Source organism: Pinus tabuliformis, chromosome 4_2, assembly GCF_031772625.1.
Source record: "Pinus tabuliformis cultivar Carrire ecotype Pingquan chromosome 4_2, CPIR1, whole genome shotgun sequence".
Lineage (NCBI taxonomy): Eukaryota > Viridiplantae > Streptophyta > Pinopsida > Pinales > Pinaceae > Pinus > Pinus tabuliformis.
Window position 1 is genome coordinate 463519734 of NC_142304.1, and position 11557 is coordinate 463531290.

Consider the following 11557-nt stretch of genomic DNA (forward strand, 5'->3'; position numbering starts at 1 on the left):
ATAAGAGGGTCTTGAATTTTTACACTTGTCTTCTTCCTCCTACTCTTTCTTGCTGTACTGCTTTCAGGTATCTCGGGTGGTTCTTGAAAGTAGTTTCTCACCAAAAACCATTCCCAAGTGTCACTTTTTTTCTTCTACTAGTCTTCAATTAGAATTCTCACGAGCCCATGATGATACAAATGGGGTTCTATGCCTTCTATATTCTTTTGGACTGTTATGCACATCTTTTTCAAGCTCAACAATAAAAATAGGGCAGATGGAGGGTTTGGTTTTCTAAAAAGGTCATCAAAAACCGGGTATGATACATATACATTGACTCGAAACGGCCTTTACAAGTAATGAACTTTTGAATAATTAACAGTAAACTGACCCACTCATCTTTTAAAGCATGGACAGGAATTCCTCGTTCGAATATAGTTACATTCATACTTGGATTGCATAGTATGACTCTCCAAGCCTTCTCGTCAAAGCTCTTGTTCTTGAACCAACGTTCACCTTCCTGCGAAGTTCTGTAGCGGCTGCTATGGATGCCTCAGTGATTGTGAACTTAAGGTCCCCAATTTCCACCTCCTGGCCGTTAAAAGACCCCGCAAAGGTCTTTGTAATCTCCTTATTGTAGCCTTTGAATTTTTGTATAAACCATAGCCATCTTGCCTTCTTCAGTAAGTCTTTTACTTGCGGGTATCCTTCCAAAAACTTGCGCCCTTCCGGTTCTGCCCTCAACAACAGACCCATCCTTCCTTCTCTTCTTAAAATTTGTCTGTGTGAGGAGGGTTTAGCTGAAGTGAGACGACTAAGTTATGGGAGTGAACAGAGTTGATGGAAAAAACCAGTGACTGTGAACGGAAAACAGAGGATAAGCAGAGGAAGTGAATTCGTAAAATGTGAACTTAAGGTCCCCAATTTCCACCTTCTGGCCGTTAAAAGACCTCGCAAAGGTCTTTGTAATCTCTTTATTGTAGCCTTTGAATTTTTGTATAAACTATAGCCATCTTGCCTTCTTCAGTAAGTCTTTCACTTGCGGGTATCCTTCCAAAAACTTGGGCCCTTCCAGTTCCGCCCTCAACAACAGACCCATCCTTCCTTATGTTCTTAAAATTTGTCTACGTGAGGAGGGTTTAGCGGAAGTGAGACGGCTGGGTTATGGGAGTGAACAGAGTTGTTGGAGAAAAATAGTGACTGTGAGCGGAAAACAGAGGACATGCAGCGGAAGTGAATTCGTGAAATGGAGCAAAGGCTTATGTGAGCAAGGTGGAAATGCAGCCGTGATGTCAATAGAACAGTAGGGGGAGTAAAGTGCATCTGGCAGAATTTTAAATTGAGTGGCTGCGGAGTAGACGTGAACATGTTTATGAGACGGCTGCGGATTTTGTGCAGCTGACAAGCACCGTAGTCAAATCGACTATGTCCTCATGATTACAGGTGGAGTGTTAACATACAACCAACACAAATTAAATCCGAAGGCTAATGATAAGACCGTTTTGGAAATAAATGCATGGTTCATGGAGGAATGTCGTGGAATGGTTATGGAGGCTATCATGCCAATCATTGCATATAGTGGAGCTTATTGTTTAATAACTATGAAAAAATGTGCTTTGATTGCTATTTGAAAGAAATTGTTACTCATACCTTGGAATTTTTGCCATTTGATGTCCATTAACCCTTGATCAGCTATTGCTATTTGAAAGAAATTGTTACTCATACCTTGGAATTTTTTCCATTTGATGTCCATTAACCCTTGATCAGCTACTCCTTATTGATGCCTTTAGGTGCCCCATGTCTTCATAATATGTCCTCTGTCATACCTGCATTTTATTTCATAATTATGTAACTAACATCTTGACTGTCAATTTTTGAAAAACAGAGTGGTGGTTGCGGAAACTGCTTCTGGCTGCGGAAACTGGTTGCCACTGCGGAAACTAACACAACAACCATTTGACTGAATGAAGATGGATAGATGATAACTCACTGAATTAAAATGGTCATGAAAGAAATTTTTATTGGTGAAATGAAATGAAATGGATGAAATGGAGTGGAATGAAATGAAGTGGAATGTAATGGAGTGGAGTGTCACAAAACTTGTGGAAAAATAAATAAATAAATAAACAAATAAATTGTTTTTGGAAAATATAGGGTGTCAGGTGTTCTTGATTTTCGCTCTATATTTTCTGTATAAGACTGCCAATCAGTGATTGGTTTTTTTTGGAAAATATAGGGTGTTAGATGTTCCTGATTTTCGCTCTATATTTTCTGTATAAGACTGCTAATCAGTGATTGGTTTTCAGACTTATAGAATTTTTTTATTTTATTTTTTGCTTATAAACAGAAAGAAACAAAGGCTAGGCTGGTAGAGAAGAAGGATTCTTCTTCACCAGCCTTATTGCAGAACTATCTTGAAACATTTTGACAAATTCCTCTTTTGAGAGTGGCTTATGATAGACCTTTAATCTGTGGCCATTCACAATAAGAGGTGTTTGAAATTCATCAATGGTTTTGATTCTTATCGCTCCATTGCTAAAGACTTTGTCAATCTCATATGGCCCAAGCCAATGAGTTTGGAATTTACCTTTGAAGTCTCTAAACTTGGAATCAAATAGCAATGCCCAGTGTCTTTCTTAAAACTTTTTTTCTTTGATGTATTTATCATGCCACTTAGCTCTTTGATACTGAACTAGATCAGTTCTTAGGATTGCTTTTTGTCTGATCTCATCTAGCTCATTCAACTGCTCCATTCTATGCTTTTGGGCTTTTGATAGATCCATCCCCAACTGAACTGCCATCTTGAAAGTTTTGACTTGAAATTCAATGAGGAGTAGGACTTCTTTCCCATAAACAAGTTCATAGGGAGAATGTCCTGTTGTATTCCTCCATGTAGTTCTATAGGCCCATAAGGCTTCAGGAAGCCTTTCTGCCCAATCTCTTCTCTGTAGATAAACAGTTTTGGTGATGATGCCTTCAATAACTTTCTTTGTAGACTCCACTTGGCCATTTGCTTGCGGATGGTAAGGAGTAGATTTTCTGTGCTTAATTTTGTATTCTTCCATCAGCTTCTCCACTAGGTTAGGATGTGAATTGACTTCCGTGATCTGTCAGAATTTCTTTTGGAACACTAAAGCGAGTAAAAATATCCTCATAAAGAAAATTAACAACTGAATTTTCAGTAGCAGAAAGTAATGCTTTGGCTTCTACCCATTTAGTGATATAATCAGTACATACCAATATATACTTCTTTTGTTTAGATGGCGATTAATAGGTCCAATGAAATTTAAAGTCCATTTTTCAAAGGGTTCGATGAGTACCTGCGGTTGTAATGGCATTTCATTTGAAAGGGTCGGTTTCCCTACTCTTTGGCAGCTGTCATACCTTTTGACATATTCTTTTGCATCTTTGAAGAGAGAAGGCCAATGATATCTTAAAGAGGATTTTATAGGTTGTCCTTTTGTCAGCAAAGTGTCCGCCGCATGGTTCATCGTGACATGCCTTGAGGATGTTAAGCATTTCATCTTCCCTAACACATCTTCTGATCACAAGATCTGGCCCTGTTTTAAACAATTCGTTAGAAATCCATGAATATTTTGAACTCTCCTGAATAATCTTTCTTCTTTAACTAGGAAATAGATGTGGAGGTAGTCTCCCTGTAACCAAATAGTTAGCAATATCTGCATTCCAAGAGGTCTTAGTAGTTACTGCAAATAAATATTCATCTGTAAACTTATTCTCTACAGGAGAATCTTCTTCAACACAGTAATATTGAATTCTTGTAAAAGTAAGAGCCACCTTGTAACTCTGCCATTAGTAACAAGTTTGTTCATTAGATATCTAATGGCAGAATGATCAGTATGAATGAAAGTTTCATGGTGGTATTTCACCCTCTCCACTATCTTACAAAACTGGTAACAAGACTGATGTTTAAAACATGTGGTGGGCTCCTCCCAGATGTGTTTTCCTCCCTTATGTAGTTTTCTTGGTGCATGAATCTCTTGGGAGGAATCACTCATAGTTTCTTCATCTCTTTCATAATCTGAATCTGTTTCCATATTTTCCAATGTATGGTGTAAAATGATGAGTATGAAGAGATTTTCTCAAAAATAGGGACTTCTGTTTTCTCTTTTGGGATTTGATGAGTGGATTGAAAATATAAGTGGAAATGAAAGTTTTGATTCTAGTTGTAAGGTTACTAGGGAATGATAAGGTTTTGGGAATGAAGATTAGGGTTTGGGGAATAGTGGGAATTAGGTGTAGGGCTTAGTGTTTGGAAATAAGGGGGTAAGATGAGTGTAAATGAGAGAGGGAAAGAGAAATAAAATTAGGGAAATTTAGTGGAGAGGAATGGGATATGGGAAAATTATGCAAGGGATTACAAACAACAAGAATGACAAAAACTGCAAAACCCTAGACAGTTTTGCAAAGCAACTTTGAAACAACTTAGGGTTTAATTTTTCACCTTTCAAAACATCATCAAGAATGACTAAATCTTTTGCTATGGCAAATGAGAGGGTTTACTTACTTGAAGGGATGGTATTTGGAAATTTTGGAGCTTTAGAGAATCGATGGGATGAGTTTTTGGCTTGGTAGACTGGTGCGTCGCGCCAACACCTAGGTGTGACGTGCCTGTGGAAAACTCTTTGCAATTCCTGTGCTTGATGCGTAGCGCCAAATAGGTGCGCTGTGCCAATGCCCAGGTGCACCATGCCAAGAAGAAATTTGAAATTTGCTGCAATTTGTCCTCTCTATCCTCAAAGCACGATTTTTTTTATTGTTCTCTCTCTCTTTAGCACAAATGAAATCTTTTAATACAGACGAGCACTTTATATACAGTTGGACTCTAATTTTTCATTTAGGAAAAATCCACTTTCTAAAGTTGCTTTTCACTTTTCTTTTTAAAAAACCCTGTTTTTTAGTTTGGCTCTCTTTTTGTCTTTTGATGGACTAATGCTTGGATTTTCTTGTCTCTTTTGTACGAGATGGAGCGTAGAAGTTTGGCAAGGTGATCCAGGGTTGTAGATGATGCTTATACATACGAAAACAATAAAATTACATAAAATTTGTAAAAGAAACGGAAAATCCTTCTTTTCACCTCAAATCAGAGATTTGAGGTAAAAATCTTTTATGGAGCAAATCATCAGTAAAATTCGTGATTTTATGAACTTATTGAACATCTTCATGTGACTGTTGGTCTGTTATTGAACTTTTGAAGACCATGGCGACAAACCCTAGACCTAATGAGACTTGAAAACCCTAAAATGACTACAACAAATGAAATGAAATAAAAATGGCAGCAGATGACTTGTACATATGGAAATAGGCCAGCAGATGAAAAGCATGAGGGAAATTTGACAAAGCACCACTACTATTAGATGATCCATGACCTAATGGAGTGCAGTTGATCAGATGAGACACCTAAAATGCATGCAAAAAAAGAATTTTGATCACTGATGGAGGGGTGAAGATACCGACACTAACATTGGCTACAATGGAGATGGTAGTTCCTGGGAGGTGCCAAGAACTACAGATCTCTGGAAAGCAGACTGTGCCTTTTCCATTGGGCTACATGGGGTCAATAACTTCAACAAAAATAAGACCAATATCTTGACTCAAACTGAGTTAATTACAAGACTGAACACCGATTCAAACAATTGACTCTATGAACCCACACTAAGTAATCAAACACTGACATCAGAGTTTCAGTTTTATAGCCTTCACTTCAGGCCCCAAACTAAATGAATGACGACAGTACACACTTGCAATGAAGGAAATAAAATTGTATGTACAGTGGCAAAGTATGACAGCAGAAAATTTCTCGAAGATAATGCCGTTTCAGCAGTTGAACATTGACCGACCCCCTGGACAATCTTCTCCATTCATTTCTTTCAGTATAAAGGCATTTTGACCACGATATGCAGCAATTCTATATGGTCCCTTCCACATATTCTTGAACTTTCCATGCTTGCCTTTGTCCTCGTTTCTAGCATCCCACTTGAGCACTATGTTTTCAATCTGAAACTTATCTGCTTTTGCTTTCCGATCATAGATTTTTTTGATTCTCTCTTGCAGCTTTAAGGTATTCTGGAAAACCTCCTCTCTCGTCTGTTGTAAATGGATCATTTGGTTTATTCTTCACTGAAAATGATCCTCTTCACTTCCAGCTTCTTGCAGAAGTTTTACCACCGGGACTACGAGAGATGTCGAGAACACCGTGTCAACACCATATACTAGTTCAAACAGAGAGATGTCAATTGATTTCTTCTGATTTACTCTATTTGCCCATAGTGCATTAACAAGCTTCTTGTGCCAGCTCTTTTTATTTATTTCCAGTAGCTTTTTGATGATGTTAACTAATGATTTATTTGAAGATTCCGCCAATCTATTACCTTCGGATAGTATGCAGTAGAATGCCTCAAGGTAATTTGATATTTTTTTCAAAAATCAATCATCCTTTTAGATTTGAAAGCTGCTACATTATCTGTAATCAGCTTGTTAGGACAACCAAAACGTGACAAAATATGATTTTCGAGAAACTGAATTATTATCGCATCTGTGTCCAACTGAGTGGAGATTACCTCAATCCATTTTGTAAAATAATCCGTTGCTGTTAAGATCCACTTATGCTGAGCTGAAGATGTAAGATGGATCTCTCCAATGAAATCAAGGCCTCACTGCTGAAACAGAGCACGCACTTCAACTGGCTTGAGAGGTAGTGGCTGTAATTTTCTCCTTACCTGAAAAATTTGACATTATTATCGCATCCGTGTCCTACTGAGTGGAGATTGCCTCAATCCATTTTGTAAAATAATCCGTCGCTGTTAAGATCCACTTATGCTGATCTGAAGATGTAATATGGATCTCTCCAATGAAATCAAGGCCTCACTGCTGAAACAGAGCACTTACTTCAACTGGCTTGAGAGGTAGTGGCTGTAATTTTCTCCTTACCTGAAAAATTTGATATTCGTGGCAGCTTGTAACAGTTTTATAAACATCAGCAAAGAGGGTAGGCCAATAGTACCCTGCTCTCAAAATTTTATTTACCGTTGTCTTCCAAAATAGGTGACCTCCATAATCTCCCTTGTGAAAATCATACATGCCTTGTTTTGCTTCCTCCTCAACCAAACAATTAAGCAACATACCTCCAGGATCTTTCCAATACAATGCATTATTCATAATATAACATTTGGCAGCCCTTAATTTCAGATTTCTACTTTTGTTTTTATCCATTCTCGGTGGCGGTGAAAGGTGTTGGAGCACATATACAACATCTGAATACCAAGGAGAATGGATAAAAATTTCAGATACCTGAACGAGTGAGCTGTCCTCAACTTCTTCGGACATAGCAGCAATCAAGTTTATGTCCAAGGCATGCAAATTAGACTCCGCCATCAGTTTTGCCAGTCCTTGCTCCTTAATGAGCTTTGTTGGCTTTATCTCCAAGTCATATTCTAACAAAGTTGCGATCCATTTTCCTAGTCTCCCTTCTGGATTTGTCTGTACTAAAACATTTTTGCTGGCTGCGTTAGGGACATAAGCAAGAATATGAGAATGCAAAATATATACTCTAAAATCTTTCAAAGCTTTCATCAAGGCAAGAGCTTTCTTCTCAATAATGTTATATTTTAAGGTTGCATCTCTTATTGTCATGTTGAAAAAGGCAATTGGCTTCTCAAGCTGATCTCTTTTCTGCATTAAGACCTTTGCCACAGTATGCTCTGAAGCGAATGAAAATAAAATGAAATTTTGGGAATAATCTGGGCTGATCAAAATCGAAGCTGAAGAAAGAGCTAACTTTGCCAAATTGAAATATTTGATAGTTTCTTCGGTCCACTTTACTGCACTATCTTTCTTTAACATGTTTGTGATTTCCCTCAAATGTTCCGCTAGATTTGGCACAAAACGACGTAAGAAGTTCATCTTATCATTGAATGCTTGGATCTCTTTTTTACTATGGGGAAAATCAATTTTTTGAATGGCTTCCACTCGAGCAGGATCGATGCGGATGCCCTCCTTGGATATGATGTGACTGAGAAGCTTCCCTTCATCCATGGCAAACAAGCTCTTTTTGGGATTAAGAGATATATCATATTTTTTGCACCGCTGAAAAATAATCTTCAAATGGTAAAGATGTTCCTCATCTGAATTAGAAAACACTGTCAAATCATCAAGATAAACTACTAAAAATACATCTCTCTCATTTGCAAAGGCAATATCCATAGCCCGCTGAAAAGTTGCACCAATATTCTTTAAACCGAATGGCATCTTGGCATAATGGAAAGTCCCCCACGGGGTGGTGAATACTGTTTTGTCCTTGTCATCCTCATAGACCAAAATTTGATTGTATCCAAAATACCCATCGAGCAGTGACATACGAGATGCCTTGACCACTCTTTGGAGTATGTGGTCCGGAGATCCAATGAAATGAAGGCCTCACTGCTGAAACAGAGCACGCACTTCAACTGGCTTGAGAGGTAGTGGCTGTAATTTTCTCCTTACCTGAAAAATTTGACATTATTATCGCATCCGTGTCCTACTGAGTGGAGATTGCCTCAATCCATTTTGTAAAATAATCCGTCGCTGTTAAGATCCACTTATGCTGAGCTGAAGATGTAATATGGATCTCTCCAATGAAATCAAGGCCTCACTGCTGAAACAGAGCACTTACTTCAACTGGCTTGAGAGGTAGTGGCTGTAATTTTCTCCTTACCTGAAAAATTTGACATTCGTGGCAGCTTGTAACAGTTTTATAAACATCAGCAAAGAGGGTAGGCCAATAGTACCCTGCTCTCAAAATTTTATTTACCGTTGTCTTCCAAAATAGGTGACCTCCATAATCTCCCTTGTGAAAATCATACATGCCTTGTTTTGCTTCCTCCTCAACCAAACAATTAAGCAACATACCTCCAGGATCTTTCCAATACAATGCATTATTCATAATATAACATTTGGCAGCCCTTAATTTCAGATTTCTACTTTTGTTTTTATCCATTCTCGGTGGCGGTGAAAGGTGTTGGAGCACATATACAACATCTGAATACCAAGGAGAATGGATAAAAATTTCAGATACCTGAACGAGTGAGCTGTCCTCAACTTCTTCGGACATAGCAGCAATCAAGTTTATGTCCAAGGCATGCAAATTAGACTCCGCCATCAGTTTTGCCAGTCCTTGCTCCTTAATGAGCTTTGTTGGCTTTATCTCCAAGACATATTCTAACAAAGTTGCGATCCATTTTCCTAGTCTCCCTTCTGGATTTGTCTGTACTAAAACATTTTTGCTGGCTGCGTTAGGGACATAAGCAAGAATATGAGAATGCAAAATATATACTCTAAAATCTTTCAAAGCTTTCATCAAGGCAAGAGCTTTCTTCTCAATAATGTTATATTTTAAGGTTGCATCTCTTATTGTCATGTTGAAAAAGGCAATTGGCTTCTCAAGCTGATCTCTTTTCTGCATTAAGACCTTTGCCACAGTATGCTCTGAAGCGAATGAAAATAAAATGAAATTTTGGGAATAATCTGGGCTGATCAAAATCGAAGCTGAAGAAAGAGCTAACTTTGCCAAATTGAAATATTTGATAGTTTCTTCGGTCCACTTTACTGCACTATCTTTCTTTAACATGTTTGTGATTTCCCTCAAATGTTCCGCTAGATTTGGCACAAAACGACGTAAGAAGTTCATCTTATCATTGAATGCTTGGATCTCTTTTTTACTATGGGGAAAATCAATTTTTTGAATGGCTTCCACTCGAGCAGGATCGATGCGGATGCCCTCCTTGGATATGATGTGACTGAGAAGCTTCCCTTCATCCATGGCAAACAAGCTCTTTTTGGGATTAAGAGATATATCATATTTTTTGCACCGCTGAAAAATAATCTTCAAATGGTAAAGATGTTCCTCATCTGAATTAGAAAACACTGTCAAATCATCAAGATAAACTACTAAAAATACATCTCTCTCATTTGCAAAGGCAATATCCATAGCCCGCTGAAAAGTTGCACCAATATTCTTTAAACCGAATGGCATCTTGGCATAATGGAAAGTCCCCCACGGGGTGGTGAATACTGTTTTGTCCTTGTCATCCTCATAGACCAAAATTTGATTGTATCCAAAATACCCATCGAGCAGTGACATACGAGATGCCTTGACCACTCTTTGGAGTATGTGGTCCGGAGATCCAATGAAATCAAGGCCTCACTGCTGAAACAGAGCACGCATTTCAACTGGCTTGAGAGGTAGTGGCTGTAATTTTCTCCTTACCTGAAAAATTTGACATTATTATCGCATCCGTGTCCTACTGAGTGGAGATTGCCTCAATCCATTTTGTAAAATAATCCGTCGCTGTTAAGATCCACTTATGCTGAGCTGAAGATGTAATATGGATCTCTCCAATGAAATCAAGGCCTCACTGCTAAAACAGAGCACTTACTTCAACTGGCTTGAGAGGTAGTGGCTGTAATTTTCTCCTTACCTGAAAAATTTGACATTCGTGGCAGCTTGTAACAGTTTTATAAACATCAGCAAAGAGGGTAGGCCAATAGTACCCTGCTCTCAAAATTTTATTTACCGTTGTCTTCCAAAATAGGTGACCTCCATAATCTCCCTTGTGAAAATCATACATGCCTTGTTTTGCTTCCTCCTCAACCAAACAATTAAGCAACATACCTCCAGGATCTTTCCAATACAATGCATTATTCATAATATAACATTTGGCAGCCCTTAATTTCAGATTTCTACTTTTGTTTTTATCCATTCTCGGTGGCGGTGAAAGGTGTTGGAGCACATATACAACATCTGAATACCAAGGAGAATGGATAAAAATTTCAGATACCTGAACGAGTGAGCTGTCCTCAACTTCTTCGGACATAACAACAATCAAGTTTATGTCCAAGGCATGCAAATTAGACTCCGCCATCAGTTTTGCCAGTCCTTGCTCCTTAATGAGCTTTGTTGGCTTTATCTCCAAGTCATATTCTAACAAAGTTGCGATCCATTTTCCTAGTCTCCCTTCTGGATTTGTCTGTACTAAAACATTTTTGCTGGCTGCGTTAGGGACATAAGCAAGAATATGAGAATGCAAAATATATACTCTAAAATCTTTCAAAGCTTTCATCAAGGCAAGAGCTTTCTTCTCAATAATGTTATATTTTAAGGTTGCATCTCTTATTGTCATGTTGAAAAAGGCAATTGGCTTCTCAAGCTGATCTCTTTTCTACATTAAGACCTTTGCCACAGTATGCTCTGAAGCGAATGAAGATAAAATGAAATTTTGGGAATAATCTGGGCTGATCAAAATCGAAGCTGAAGAAAGAGCTAACTTTGCCAAATTGAAATATTTGATAGTTTCTTCGGTCCACTTTACTGCACTATCTTTCTTTAACATGTTTGTGATTTCCCTCAAATGTTCCGCTAGATTTGGCACAAAACGACGTAAGAAGTTCATCTTATCATTGAATGCTTGGATCTCTTTTTTACTATGGGGAAAATCAATTTTTTGAATGGCTTCCACTCGAGCAGGATCGATGCGGATGCCCTCCTTGGATATGATGTGACTGAGAAGCTTCCCTTCATCCA